This window comes from Heteronotia binoei, chromosome 1 (assembly GCF_032191835.1).
Source record: "Heteronotia binoei isolate CCM8104 ecotype False Entrance Well chromosome 1, APGP_CSIRO_Hbin_v1, whole genome shotgun sequence".
Lineage (NCBI taxonomy): Eukaryota > Metazoa > Chordata > Lepidosauria > Squamata > Gekkonidae > Heteronotia > Heteronotia binoei.
The window spans coordinates 149,242,168-149,257,890 of record NC_083223.1 but is presented as its reverse complement, the minus strand read 5'-3'; the positions used below and the strand labels follow the sequence as shown (position 1 = coordinate 149,257,890).

The window sequence follows — 15,723 nt, the reverse complement described above, 5'->3', positions numbered from 1 at the left end:
AGAGGGACAGGTGGTAGTAGCAGGGGACTTTAATTTTATTATGGATAACTCTTGGGATCGATCCCATCCTCATAGGAAGATGCCCAAAGATTCTTTAACTCCATTGCATGCCTTAGTGCAGCAATATCAGATTTGTGACATTTGGCATATGCACCACGAAGGTTTACATGATTACACATATTTTTCCCCTCAGTTTAATATTCATACAAGAATCGACTTTTTTTTAGTTTCTAACTCATTGATTCATCAAGTCTGTCAGTTGGACATGGGTCTCTGCACGTTATCAGACCGTGCCTGGGTGGAATGTACTATTAAAATCTCTCCACAAGAGCAACACACCCAGACATGGTCTTTTAACAAATCACTTTTATTAGATCCAGGTACTTGTGTGGAGACAGAGCAAGACATTAAGACATTCTTTGATCACAACTCAGAATGTGGAGTAACAAAACCGATAGTATGGGATGCATTTAAGGCAGTGCTCTGTGACAAAAGCATCTCCTTAAGCTCAGCATACAAAAAAAGAAAACAGGCTAGGTCAGTTCTCTTAGACACAATTCGCAGTTTAGAGGAGTCCCATAAACGAACAGGTTCTGCTAAAACTTATAGCAAATTATTAACTGAACGTAAAAAATTGGATTTACTTGAATCTAATAAAGAAAAAAAAAAGCTTATATTTACCAAACAGAAGTATTGGTACAGTCACCCCCAATCGCTGAAATTCCTTTCTTGGAAGCTTTGCACAGAAATTGCAGACAGACAGATTCATTTGATTAAAGACCCCCCCTAGGGAATGTCCACTCGTCGCCTTTAAAAATTCGACAAGTTTTCCCAAATTTTTATCAAAATCTCTACACCTCTGATAACCCAAGCATACCTGCCATCCATAAGTTTCTTAATCAGCCCAATATTGTCCCCAAATTAGAACACATACACAGGACACTGGTTGACTCCCCAATTACGCCCTTAGAGGTATGGACAGCCATCAAAAATGCAAAAATCAATAAATCTCCAGGTCGTGACGGCTTTCCGCTATACTTTTACAAGAAGTTAATGGACAGTATTGTCCCTCACTTCACAGAACTTTGCAATCACATTCTGGACTCTGGTGTCCTTCCGCATAGTTGGTCTTTGGCCAAGATTGTCCTTATCCCTAAGAAAGACAGAGATTTATTAGACCTGAAATCTTTTAGACCTATCTCACTCCTCAATACAGACTATAAGCTTTTTACATCCATTTTGACTAATAGACTCAACCAGTTTATTGGTGATTATATACATGAAAACCAGACAGGGTTCATTCCACAAAGACAAATAACTGACAATATCCAGCTGGTCATCAATCTTATACAGTATGGCAAGTATCAACCATGGGAGTCTTGTGCCTTAGCCTTGGATGTGGAAAAGGCTTTCGACAGAGCCGAACCCAATTATCTAATAGCAGTCCTACAGCCAATAGGGTTTGGCCCAAAATTTCTCTCTACAATAAAAGCTTTATATTCTTCACCAAAAGCCCTTCTTAATATCAATGGGATCTCTACCCCAACTTTGTTCTTTCTACAGGAACACGTCAAGGATGTCCCCTTTCTTCATTGCTGTTTGCCATTGCTATCGAACCATTGGCAAACTGGGTCAGACAATCTGCTTTAATCCCGGGTTTTCAAATAGCACACATGGAATAAAAAATTAGCCTTTTTGCAGACGATATGGCCCTTTTTTTGAAAGACCCATGTGTTGCCTTGCAAGCTTTAACTTCGCTTTTCACTGAATTCCACCAGATTTCAGGCTTATCTTTCAACCTTACTAAATCCTTAATATACCCAATTAATATATCTCCAGGAATGCAAAGTCAGCTCCAAGACAATTATCCATATCGCTGGGTCACAATCACTGGTCATATTTAAGGGTTTCTATCCCAGTGCGCATGACAGACTTGTTCAAAGCCCATTTTAATGTGGCTTACCAACAAATCAAGCAGACTCTCCAAACTTGGAACTCCCTAGCTCTCATTGATAGAGCAAGTAAGCATTATTAAGTCTTTTTCTGAAATTTCTTTACCTATTTCGTGTCCTCCCAATAGCTATTTCTCAATCTTTTTTATGCAAATAACAATTGAACAATTTTATTTGGGGCTACAAAGCTCATAGAATTAGTTTTGATAATATAAAGAGGCCAAAAGCCAAAGGGAGGCTGGCATTCCCTGACCTCAGTTTATACTATAAAGCCTCAGTATTAGTCTCCATGGTCAAAATACTATACTTCCATCCTTGCCCTTTGTGGGTATATATTGAGGAAACACACATAACGTCTGTAAGTTATTCTGAATTTATTTGGCTTAAGAAAAAAGAGGGACCAGGTTGGCAAATCCTAAATCCATTCACACAAGCCTTGCTCAGTGTTTGGGACCAGGCCTGACAGGAATTGGTCCCCGGACTGTATTTCCTAACTTCTTTTACAGGGCAACCATGGTTTCCCCTGGCGCAATATCCTTCTTCATTTGCCACTTGGAAGAAGGCGTCAGTTATATTTATTTTTCAAATAGGAAGTTACTAACTAAAGCTCAATTAGAAAAGAAAACATAGATTAAGATCCCATGTTTTGAATATCTGCAGTTAAGTCACTTTTTGAATAGTCCCGTAGGTCGAGAAATTACTTCCTGTCCCCAGACAGAATTCGAAAATCTTTTTTCTAGATCCTGTCCTAAATTAAAAGGTCTTATTTCACATATATATAATATATTAATGCAAAAAGCTTGTGAGACTTTGCCCTCATATTGTGCACATTGGCAACAGGAAAGTGACATCACATTAACTAGTCCCCATTGGGACTTTATTTGGGAAACTGAAGCTATTCATACAAACTTAATCAATATTCTGCAACAAAATTATAAAGTAATGGCACTATGGTATCGCACACCACGCCAACTAGCCCATATTAGCTCACTTCAATCTCCACTTTCTTGGCAACAATGTGGCATAGTAGCCTCCTCCACTCATTGCTGGTGGGGATATCCGGTGACCCAAGCCTTTTGGATCAAGGTTTGTCCCTAATTAAAAGTATCATAGCCGACCAGAGGTAATCCTCTTAAATAACTGGCAAGCTTTCAAAGCGTCAGACTCTAAAATGGCATTACTTATAACCCTTACAACAGCAGCCAAAACCATCATAGCACAGAATTGGAAGTCCCCTGAGTGTAGATAGTTGGATGCGTAAGATTTGGGAGTATATTACTTTAGAGAAAATTACTCCTAATATTGATTCTCATGATCCTGTTAATGTCAGACTCTGTTCATTGATACTATTACTAAATGCTGATTACTAACCATATAGATTAATGCACATATATGTTCACTAACCTATGACTATAGAATAGTAGGCGGGGGGGCTAAGTAGGGCATAGCCAAAGAATAGCTTCCCAGGAATATCAAAGGTTGTTAGGCAGTCTTTGAAGTGGAGAGCACCCGCCAGATTCTCACCTATCCCCTAGAGGCAGCAAGGACATTGCCGCCGGGAAATGTAACCACTAACTGAAAAGATAAGGGGGGAGTCGTGTGAAAACTCACATGCAAAAGCAGCCTTTGTTTTGGGAATTGGGGTGTAGATGCAATTGCGTTGATGTAGAATGTTAAATACCAATGATTCGAACTGCTTGCCATCAGTTCCAATACCTATCATGTTGGAGTAACTTTGGAGTATACAATAAATGCAACTTTGTTTCAAATAACAAGTCTGCTCATTTGGGAACTTCAATGAACCTTCGCTGACAGTTAAAGCATTTGGGAAATTTTATGCAAAATGGTACCCGATTCTGGATAGAATCGATATAGATCCATGATATACTGCGTCTGTTAACAGATGTGCAATGTATAAGAGTATTGTTATGTCTTAATTTGTATTGGAGAGTAGTTTTATAATGTAATTCTTAGGCTCAATAATTGCCTGTTTGATAATCAGTGGGAAAATACGCTGTTAGTCATGGATGTGGCTTAATTGTTCTACAGCTATATAACTTGTTTCTACCTGTATAAATATGAAAAAATAAGAAATTGTGTGTGGGGGGGGGAAGAAATATATACAAACATGTTTAATTTATTTAAGATTTTTCAGTACAAGTTACGTTGATATTAAAATGTGTGACCAGTATCTGCAGACACACAAACCTAAACAAGATCTGTTCACTTTTGATCCAGGTGTTGGGGGGGTGGGGGGTGGGCTCCCTTTGGGTGTCCTGCCCCCCCAGGGAAAGTGCATGCGCAATACATTGCCTCTCCTTTCCCGGTGTAATGAACGCTGCGTGGTCACTGTCTGGCTATGCCTGGCAGATGGTCACTGCAATGGCCTCTCCTACACTACTGCATCCATGGCAACACCTTCTCGCTGGACCCCCCCGTTTTCACAGAGTTTGCCATGTCATGGTGCGACCAAATGTCCGGCGGTATAACTGGATTGGCAGGTTGAGCTCACCAACCTCGCCTGCCAAGAGAAGGAAAACTCTAACATCAAGCTCGGGCAGACAGAGCTCGTTAATGTAATATCTACCACCTGGAGGACTCACTGCCGGCATCCCGGCTTACTGGGCCATGGCAGATGACCCCATGGTGAAAGGGTGGAGCCAGTACTGCGCACACTGCGCTTCACCTAAAAATTCCTCTGCGCAGGCCTGAAGGGTATCCACATCCACAACCCACAACATACCAAGTCCTGCAGCGATGGGCAAGGGGCGAAACGGCAGGTGGAAGATGCCACTGGAAGCCGCAGTCCCGATCCTGCATGTAGGCGGTTCAGGGTATTGGTCACCTGATGCTGACCCGGAGACGAAAGCATTTTTTGACAGCACCCTGAACGACCAAGCAGCCTTATTTAGAGACAGCACTGCTTGCTCCGTATGGAGAGGGGCCTAGAAAAGGTGGCCTAAACAAAGCTCGTCTCCTCCCCCCCAGTTGGCTAGCCGCAGTCAACGGGCATCCTTACTTGGGGTCGAAAAATAACAACAAAGAAAAGGCATGCACCTGCCTCACAAAGTGTGCAAAGACTAAAGCTTGCGTGTTGGAACATCAGAACCATGCTTGACACAGTAGACAGTGGTCGCCCTGAACGACGCTCTGCTCTAGTTGCCCACGAACTTCTCAGGTTGAATATCGACATAGCAGCTCTCAGCGAGGTCCGTTTCCCTAAGGAAGGTAGTCTTCAAGAACACGGTGCTGGCTATACCCTCTACTGGTCAGGTAAGTCAAAGGCTGAGAGCCGCCTTTCTGGCGTTGGCTTCATGGTCAGGAACTCCATTGCCTCTAAACTCGAAAACCTGCCAACAGGTCAGTCAGATCGCATCATGTCTATGCGCCTCCCACTTCAAAACAAGCAGCATGCAACACTCTTCAGTGTGTATGCCCCAACCCTTCAAGCAGATCCTGCAGAAAAGAACAAGTTCTATGCTGATCTACGTAACCTCGTACGGAAGACCCCTACAGAGGACAAGGTGATCATCCTTGGCGACTTCAATGCCAGAGTAGGTAAAGACTCGGAAGCCTGGAAGGAGTACTTGGCAAACACGGCATTGGCGACTGCAATGATAACGGGCGCCTCCTGCTAGAATTCTGCACGGAGCATCAGCTCACTATTACCAATACTATCTTCCAGCAGAAGAACAGTCTGAAGACAACCTGGATGCACCCACCGTCCAAGCATTGGCACCTTATTGACTACTTTCTGGTGCGCCAGAGAGACCTTCGAGATGTCTTACACACCCGAGTAATGCCCAGTGCAGAATGTCATACAGATCATCGTCTAGTACGCTGCAAATCTCCGTCTTCACTTTAAATCCACACCCAGGAGAGGAGGTATCCCCCGGAGGAAGTTTCAGGTTGGCAGCCTTCAGTCAGCCGAAGTTAAAGCTGCCTTCCAGGCAAAACTCCAGACAAGAATTGAGGACCCCAGTTGCCTCACAGATCCTTCTCCAGAAGCACTCTGGGAACACCTAAAAACTACCATCCTGTTGACCTCTGAAGAAGTCCTCGGGTTCTCCACAAGGAAGAACAAGGACTGGTTTGACGAGAACAATCAAGAGATCCAAGAATTACTGGCAAAAAAGATATCTGCCTACCAAGCACATCTTGCTCAGCCCTCCTGTCCCGGGAAAAAAGCAATCTTTCGCGCTGCATGTAGCAACCTCCAGCGCAAGCTTCGAGACATTCAGAACGAGTGGTGGACCAAGCTTGCAGAGAGAACCCAGCTGTGTACAGACACTGGTGATTTAAGAGGCTTCTACGAAGCCCTGAAGGCAGTATATGGTCCATCATATCAGGCTCAAAGTCCCTTGTGTAGTGCAGACAGCCAAGTGCTCCTCACAGACAAGGCATCCATACTGAACCGGTGGTCGGAGTATTTTCAGGTTCTCTTCAGTGCCAATCGCGTAGTTCAAGATTCAGCAATCCACCTCACCCCACTTTAACCAGTGAAAACAGTGTTGGATGAGATCCCCACCCTAGAAGAGACTGTTAAAGCCATCAAGCAATTGAAAAGTGGCAAGGCAGCGGGAGTTGATGGAATCCCATCAGAGATCTGGAAGCACGGGGGCATAGTACTACATAGCACACTTCACAAAGTACTTGTCACCTGCTGGGAACAAGGCAATCATCATTACTCTACATAAGAACAAAGGGGAAAAGTCAGACTGCTCCAACTACCGGGGGATAACCCTGCTCTCCATCGCAGGCAAAATCCTTGCCAGAATACTCCTGAACAGACTGGTGCCCACCATTGCAGAGGAACTCCTCCCAGAGAGCCAGTGTGGCTTCAGAGCTAACAGGAGCACCACCGACATGGTATTTGTTCTCAGGCAGCTCCAAAAGAAATGCAGGGAACAGAACAAGGGTCTATATGTGACTTTTGTCGACCTTACCAAAGCTTTTGATACCGTTAGCAGGAACGGCCTGTGGCAAATCTTGGAACGTTTAGGATGTCCCCCAAGGTTCCTCAATATGGTCATCCAGCTACATGAAGACCAGCGAGGCCAGGTCAGACACTGCAACGATCTCTCGGAGCCCTTCCCAATTGGCACAGGTGTAAAGCAAGGCTGTGTTCTCGCGCCAACTCTCTTTACGATCTTTTTTAGCATGATGCTTCAAAGAGCCACAGTAGATTTAGATGACGACGATGGTGTCTACATCCGCTATCGCACCGATGGCAACCTGTTCAACCTGAGGCGACTAAAGGCCCACTCCAAGACAATGGAAAAACTTATCCGAGAGCTACTGTTTGCTGATGATGCTGCACTCGTCTCCCACTCGGTATCAGCTCTGCAGCATATGATGTCCTGCTTTGCAGAGGCTGCCAAGCTATTCGGCCTAGAAGTTAGTCTGAAGAAGACAGAAGTTCTCCACCAGCCTGCACCCCAGGAAGATTATCACCCTCCTTGCATCACTGTGGGTGAATCAGTTTTGAAGACAGTCCAGCAGTTCAGCTACCTGGGGTGCATCATCTCCTCAGATGCCAAGATCGACAAGGAGATTGAGAATAGACTGGCAAAGGCAAACCGTGCATTTGGCCAACTGCATAAAAGAGTGTGGAGCAACAAGCATCTGAAAAAAGGCACAAAGATCAATGTTTACAAAGCGGTTGTGATGACAACCCTTATCTACGGCTCCGAATCGTGGGTTTTATACCGTCATCACTTGCGACTCCTTGAGCGCTTTCATCAGCGCTGCCTTCACACCATCCTCAACATCCACTGGACTGACTTTGTGACCAACACTGAAGTCCTCAAGCGGGCGGAGGTTACAAGCATCGAGGCATTGCTGTTGAAGACGCAGCTGCGCTGGGCAGGGCATATCTCCAGGATGGAAAACCACCGCCTTCCCAAGATTGCCCTGTATGGCGAACTTTCCACCGGCCATCGAAATAGAGGGGCACCAAAGAAGAGGTACAAGGACTCCTTGAAGAAATCCCTTGGTACCTGTTGCATTAACCATCACCAGTGATCTGAGCTAGCCTCAGATCGCAAAGCATGGAGGCACACCATCCACCAGGCTGTCTCTTCCTTTGAGAACGCACGCATAGCTGGTCTTGAGGACAAAAGGAAATTGAGGAAAAATCGTACTGCTACAGCACCAACTCCAAATCAGACTTTTCCCTGCAGCCACTGTGGCTGGACCTGCCTGTCCCGCATTGGTCTTGTCAGCCACCAGCGAGCCTGCAACAGACGTGGACTACTGCACCTTTCTTAAATCTTCGTTCGCGAAGTCAAGCCGAGAGAGAGAACTAATTGACAAGGCTTTTTTCCTCGGGGAATGCGGTTGAACGGAGTTTTGAAACCTCTTTGTGGGGACAAAGTTCTCAAAAAATGTTTTAAAGTACATCAGAAGTACTCCATTTCCCTTTTGAGAGTTCTGGCACCTCTTTTTCCAGAAAAAAAGCCCTTCTAATTGGTATTACAAAAACTATGTGCATGCATGTTCTCACATTGCTGCTTGGGAATTGTGCTTTGAATGTGTCAGAATGTTGGAACGGAGACTGTGTTACAGAACTTACAGAAGAGCACTGGCCAGAAATTTGGAATTCTGCTTTGGCCAATTCATCATCTCATCATATGAAGCTACAGAACTTCAAGATTTTAACCTGACAGTACCTAAGCCTCAAGACTGTGGGAATGTTAGTACATTTGCACATTGCTGGTGACAATGCCCACTAATAGAAGCTTTCTGGAAACAGATTCTTGAACACATTAAACACATTACTTGTTACAACATCCCACATTCTCCTGAAGTCTTTTTTTTTTTTGCAATACTGTCAAACTGAAAAGTTCAAAGCATTCTCACAAATTTATTTAAAGTCTTCATACAGCTGCTAAAATGGCTATAGCATCTCTATCGAAATCCAACACCTTACCATCACTTGAACTCTGGTTTACAAAAATCTGGGACATTTTAATAATGGAGAAAATCACAGCACAACTTTCCTTGTCCGACATTTACCCCAGGGTCACATCATTTGAAGAAAAATGCCTTCCATTTCTGAAATATACTGAATCTAAAAACATCTTGCCTATTTACACAACTTACTTTCAGTTTCTCTCACTATAATTCTTTCTAACATGCTATCCCCTCTTTCTCTTTTTATTTAAATATTCCCTTTTGTTTGGCATGGGATGGAGCAAGGCATTATTCTTAGTTTAAGAGTAAAAAATAAATTAATTACCAGTTAATTTATCCGTAATAAGATATTTATTTATCTATTGCTTGATTAATTGGCAAACTGGACGTTATCTTAAATGCTAAATAAGATGTTCTACAATGTTATATAAGCCATAGTACTTTATGCATAGTAGAATTTTGTTATATATGGAATTAATCTACTTGATACTACTTCACCCAACAAAGTTCTGTATAACTTGGAATTTTTAAAATAAACTTATCATATGTTTTTTAAAAAATGTACTGGATTGCATAAGCAGCCATGCATTGCTCTGTGCACAGCATGTGTATCAACTATTCTCATGACTCTGAGCATACTACATCTGGCTCGTAGTTGGCTGTATTGTGCAGGGGTCCCCAAGCTTTTGAGCCTGCGGGCACTGGAATTCAGACACAGTGCAATGGGTTGCAGGCACAAAACAGCTGCCACAAATGGCTGCTGTAGGAGGTGGTGTCAGACACAAAATGGCTGTCACAGCTTACATTCGCTCACACAGTTCTTGCCCTGTGGTGGTAGATGCTGCCAAAATAACAGTTTTAAAAATCTACACAGCCCATCAAATCTCCAGCAGCCATTCAGAAGCCTTGCCCGGGCAAAAGCCCCACATTGCCCTGTCCACTTTCTAAAAATACTCAGAGGGCACCAGGAAAGGTGTTTGCAGGTACCCTGGCATCGCAGGCACCACACTGAGAACTCCTGTTCTAGTGTGATCATCAGTCTTGTAACTGCTGATGCAAAAGTTGCACAACCACTTGAAATAAAGCTGATTCTAAGCTGTGAATAAATCACCAGTGTGATCACATGAGGCGTTTTATTCAAGAGTACATATTTACCCTACAATATCACTATGGGGAGGGTGGGATATAAATCTAATTTAAAAAATTAAAAAATAACATTTTATTTACTTAATTTTTTCATTGCATTTTAACCACCCTCCCCTGCCAAAGCAGGGCTGTGTACAACATAATAATTCACAATACAGGATTAACTTTTTAAAACTAATAAAACACAATAGCTAACCTTTAAAAAGTGGTGTTCAGAATTACAGCAGTGCCACTGCCTCATGGGGAAAAAGCAGGGGTGGGGTGGAAGTGCCAGTAGGAAGCAACTGTCGCTGTCCTCAGTCAAATGCCTGGTGCCTTCAAGCCCTGCGGAACTTTAAGTTATGAATTGCAATACATGCTCAAATGTGTGCAAAGAGAACTGATAAATAAGAATGACATCTTCCATATCTGTTTTAAATTGCTATTAAAGTCAGTGAGATTATAGCATGTTGGAATAGACTACAAAAAGGGCAAAAGTACACACATGTCAAGTGAGAATCCAAATTGCCTTAGAAATTTCTGAACAAGAATAAATCAGTAAGCTAGTGAAAACCACAGCAGGAAGTTTCATCTTCCTGGTTGCTTCCAGTGAATGAATTTTATAATATGTAAATTTCGTCAAATTACACATCTGAAGGAAACCTGCATGCTTCAGTTCTCGTAATTTTAGAATATATTCTTGTTCACAGGGGTACTTTTGTGCAGAACTATACCAGATTTAAAACTCAATCCTAAACATGAGACTGGGACTCTAAATCTGCAAATATGGTGTTAGGGTTGCTAGACTCCCCAGTGGAGGTGGGAGTCCCCCTCGGCCAGGCCCCTTCTCCGTTTATTCAAGAACTAGCGGTCTGGGTACAAGCAAGTTGAGTTTGATGCATTCCAAGGTTATTCTTGGATTTTTGTAGAGGCAGATAACATAACAAAGAATTCATTCTCACACCCTGAGAGACAGTTGTCTGTTCCCGCATTCTGTTATCTCTTTCCCAGGAAGGCTCCCCTCTTTTTACCTTGAGGCTGGGTAGCTTCAAAAGCTTGGGGAGTTTCTAGATGCCAAATGAGAAATTCCTTCTCTGGGATTTACAACCTTCCCTCCTCATTTGAAATGCACAGTACAGTCTCATGGTTAGTAATAGCAAACAAGATGGCGTTAGTCAAGTCAATAGGCTATGTGAGTTAAAACAGGTACAATGTCTGACACCTACCAGCTTCCGGTAGAGACATAGCAACCCAAGGTTGTGTGTCTAAATTTAAGTTTTGTATAACATATTGTTTTAAAGTAAGGTATCCAGTTTCCCCTGACAACGGCAGAGAAGGGAGGTAAGGTTGCCAGTTAGGCTTGTTAACCTCCTATCCCCCAACCCCACCCTCCTTAGGCTCCCCCCCCCCCAAAAAAATCTCCAGGTATTTTTCAGGTTGGAGACAAGACAAGCCAAGCCTTTATTGGAATATATAAAAATATAAAGTAGACTGCAGGGGTGGCCAATGGTAGCTCTCCAGATGTTTTTTTGCCTACAACTCCCATCAGCCCCAGCCATTGGCCATGCTGGCTGGGGCTGATGGGAGTTGTAGGCAAAAAACCTCTGGAGAGCTACCGTTGGCCACCCCTGAAGTAGAGGGTCGGGCAGGTTACAAATTAGGGTTGGGCAGGTTACAAATTAGGAGAGTGCATACAGAATAAAATTAGGATTACAAAATATAAACAAGGTAGCAACATAGTAAAAACTGATACATAATACTACTTATCAGGATGAGTAACCATAGCTCTATAAACAAACTTTGCTACTAATTCAGTTATTTCCAAATCAGAATTATCAAGCAGGAAAAAAAACCTTAAAATCATTTGAAGTCTCTAAAATTTGGGCCAGTATGGGATATAGAAGATCCCAGTGGGACGCCAAATAAAGAGGACACTGGGGAAGAACATGGGTGACAGTCTCAACACAGGTTGGATATTTCCAGGTTGGGAAAACCCTGGAGTTTTGGGGGTGGTGCCTGGGAGGACAGGGACATGAGTGGGGTACAGTGTCATATTGTCCACCCTCCAAATTACTGTATCCATTTGCTTTGCGGAACTCGTCTCTGTAGTCTGGAGATTAGCTGTAATTCTGGAGGATCCCCAACTCTTACCTGGAGGCTGGCATTCCTGTTTTAAAGTGTTTTGAGTAGTGTGTGTGTGTTACTCAACTTGAGTCCTAGTGAGGCAGGCTTTAAATAATATAAATAAATTATATTTTTACAAGTGGGGTACTTGCAAGGAGTTGTGCCATTGTCCCTTCCCCCACTCTTTCTGTTTTCCCTTCCCTAAAACCTCTCCCCTTTTCCTGCTTCCTTCTCTCTTTCCCATTCACCAGCCAACTTACCTTTACCTGTCCCCCAAGTTCAGCATTCCCCCTTTCTCTCCCTTGGAGCTATAACCACTACATCACTTTGGCTTTCATGCAGTCATTGCTGTTGAACAAAGTTGAACATCCAGGTAGGGTTGCCAGGTGTTCCAGAAGGGGAGGGGCCATCCCCAATACAATAACATAATGGAGAGTAATATCATCACACTAGGGACACAGCCCTGGGTGTGCTCACACACACTCCTGTTTTCCCCCAAACATTGCTGGGGGGTTTGCTGCCCCAAGTTGCCCCCTGCCCTGTCCCTGCCCCCCAGGGGGAGTCTTTCAATGAGGCAAAGTGACATCATGCTTCTCTGGGAAATGGCAGAAACTTTATGGTAAAACCACAGAGTATTCATTAATTCATAAAAAGGACTAGCATCACTCCTGGGTAATGCAAGATTCTGAGATTCCTACAGATGAGTGATGTCACTTCTGATTCCCCCAGAAATGATGTCAGTCTTCTCTAAAAATTGCCAAAAAATTGGCTAGTCCCTAGAGGGTGTGGCATCACTTCTGGGTTTACCCAGAAGCGATGTCACACTCAATTGATGGCCATTTTTATTTTATTTTTATTCAGCTGAGGATCCCTCACCCCCATTGGGGGGTTGACAACCCTATGCCAGCAGCTTTTTATACCATTGGTCCTGGTATTCTGGGCTGCCACTTGGAGTTGGAACTTAGAGGCACTGATATGTCATGGTTTCAGATTTAATGGAAGGTAGGTGTTAGAAGGTGGTATTGGGATGCTGCTGCTCAGCCTCTTGGTCACTAGCCTATGGAGCTCCGAAATATTCCATTTTGTCCCCCATGTTCAATATCTACATGAAGCCACTGGGGTGAGGGCATCCAAAGATTTGGGCTTGGTTGTCAGCAATAAGCAAATAACACTCTGCTGTATTTCTTGGTTCCAGCAGATACCAGGAAGGCTGTGGAAACCTTGAACCAATGCCTGGAGACAGTTTTAGCCGCTGTGATACATGCCCAGTAACACCTAAATTAGATTACTACATGAGGCTGCCCGTGAAGAGTGTCTGGAATTTACATGAGGCTGCCCATGAAGCATACCTGGAAACTCTAGCTGGTACAGAATGTTCCAGCAAAAATATTGTCTGAAGTGCCTTTTTGCCCAAAAAGGATTCTATTTTCTACAAGCCACAATATATTGATGTTCAAGGACTTGCAGAACTCATCTAACAGTTCATTCCATTGTGAACTTGTTTTGACATATGAAGGAAGTCTGCTGCCTTAGAGTTGTGCTGTGACTCAAAAGTGTTTTTTGTCACTATCTGCTTTTTAACTTCTGCTTTTCATAAATATTTATGAGTTGATAATTCTATTATATACATGTGTTCATAACATACTGGACTTTGGTTCCTATATGCTTTGTTGGCATATATTTAATTTGTTTTGACTACAGATTTGTTTTGGTATTCTACTGGCTGTTTTTCTGTAGTCCCTCTCTCCCTTGCTAGTACAGCCCAAATCCTGCATATCTTAAGGACCACTTGCCTACTCCTATACAAACGTATCATCTTCAGGGGCCCTGCGGTCTGTCACCCCTGTCATCTGAGGCTAGGTGTGTGACAGCCTGAGAAAGGCATCAAAATTACGGAATTCCATCCCCAAGGAAATTGTCTGTCTTCCTTGACCACTGTCTTCTACCAGTGGTAAAGACTTTTCTTTTTCACCAGGCACTCCCTTACTGATTTGCCTTGTTTGTTTTTAATCGCTGGTTTCATACATGTGTACTATTTTTAAAGTTCATTTAAATTATATTTTAAATTGTTGTTTGCTACCTTGGGGGGACCTTCATTGGGCATAAAGTGAGGATAAAAATATTTTAGTAAATTAATAAAAAATAATTGTTGCTTTTGTTTTGATGGCTTTGCACAATGGAATAATAGCTCAGTGTAGAGACTCAGAATATAGGAAATACACCATTTAAATGTTTTTTGTTGCAGGAATGAAGAGCAGAAGAACTTATGGCCTTGTTTACAAAGACACCAGCTGATTGTAGCAGCTAATGGTTCTAGCATCTGCCATAACTAGGTGAGGCACCCTGAATAGCCCAGACTCTTTAGAGCTTGAAAACTAAGCAGAGTCAACCCCAAGTACTTGGATGGGAGACCACCAGGGTTGCTATGCGGAGGAAGTCATTGACAAACCACCCCTGCTCATCCCTTGCTTTGAAAACCCATGCGGGGTTGCCATACGTCAACTGTGATTCAGCAGCATTTAATTATTAATTATAGTTAGCTGCAGAGCCCAGTTTTAATCCTGACTGCAGCACTTCCCTAACAGCTTTCCTGTTCATTCTCCTCAGCAATGCATGGCTTCTTGGTACAGCAAAAAGTGGGATAAAGCCAGATCTGCCAAGAAAGGAAGACAAGAGATGCCTATGGCAACAGACATTGCAACACTGCTGAGAGCTGTGGAACAAAATTTTGTCTAGTTGAAACAGCTTTCAGAGCTGGAAGCCTATATGGTTAACCAGAGGCTTCTGTATTGCTCTGGGTGGGGTGGGATGGGACAGGGCAGAGCAGTTGACAGTACACAGGCTCCTATGTGAAGGACTAAAGAATGCTGGCTGCATTCAAACATATCTATGGGTTCTCCTAACTAATTTCTAATTGCAAATTATAAAAGAACTAGGGATAAGGCCTGTTGTGAAGAAAAATACAGTGGGCTCTAGACAGAGGCTCTGGGCGAATGCCCCCCACCCTTGCTATCTTCCCACCCAACCAAGTGAAGACATTCACTTCCCCCTCACACCTCATGGGGAGTTGATTGCTGCCATCTGGGAAGCAGTTGGAGTTCAGGGTGATCTCCAGCCCTCACCTGGACATTGGAGAAAAAGGAAAATGCCTCCGTGTATGAATGCTTCTTCTAAATGTGCTTTGGTACAAAATTTCAATAAAGTAATAATAACACTTCAAATATTCTCAGAGTCTTCACTAATAGTGCAGGTCAGCAGCAGATACAGGCATAACACTGTTGCCAAAAATCACACAAACTTCGTGTAGAAACAGTTAAATATTCGTCAATAGGTAATTGACACGATTTAAGTCCACTCAATGAAAAAAGGTATTTCAACATGAAAAAACAGCAGCTAGCAGCAGCTGTTATCCCAGCAACAGGTAAAACCGGTCTAGACTCCTGTTTTGCAAAATTTGCTTTTTCCGAGCTGTAATTTTTACCTATAAATAAAACATAGATGTCTCTTAAAACATTCACAGAATTGCACCCAAGATACCCGTTGTTATAGAAGTCTGCAACAAAACTTTCCATTCCAAATCATCTTTCACTCTTACTAATACTGAACT

General features: G+C 43.0%; 1 long non-coding RNA gene across 2 annotated transcripts in view; it reads left to right on the top strand.

Annotated features, from left to right (window-relative positions):
• LOC132574145 (uncharacterized) overlaps positions 1-14,175 on the top strand; it is a 40,488-nt gene extending 26,313 nt beyond the window's left edge. The window contains exons 4-5 of one of the 2 annotated variants that reach the window (XR_009555590.1): positions 12,978-13,118; positions 13,312-14,175. This is a non-coding gene — a long non-coding RNA (uncharacterized LOC132574145). The remainder of the gene's footprint in view (positions 1-12,977; positions 13,119-13,311) is intronic. The other variant, XR_009555589.1, reaches the window with a different exon arrangement.
• Positions 14,176-15,723: the final 1,548 nt, after the last annotated feature.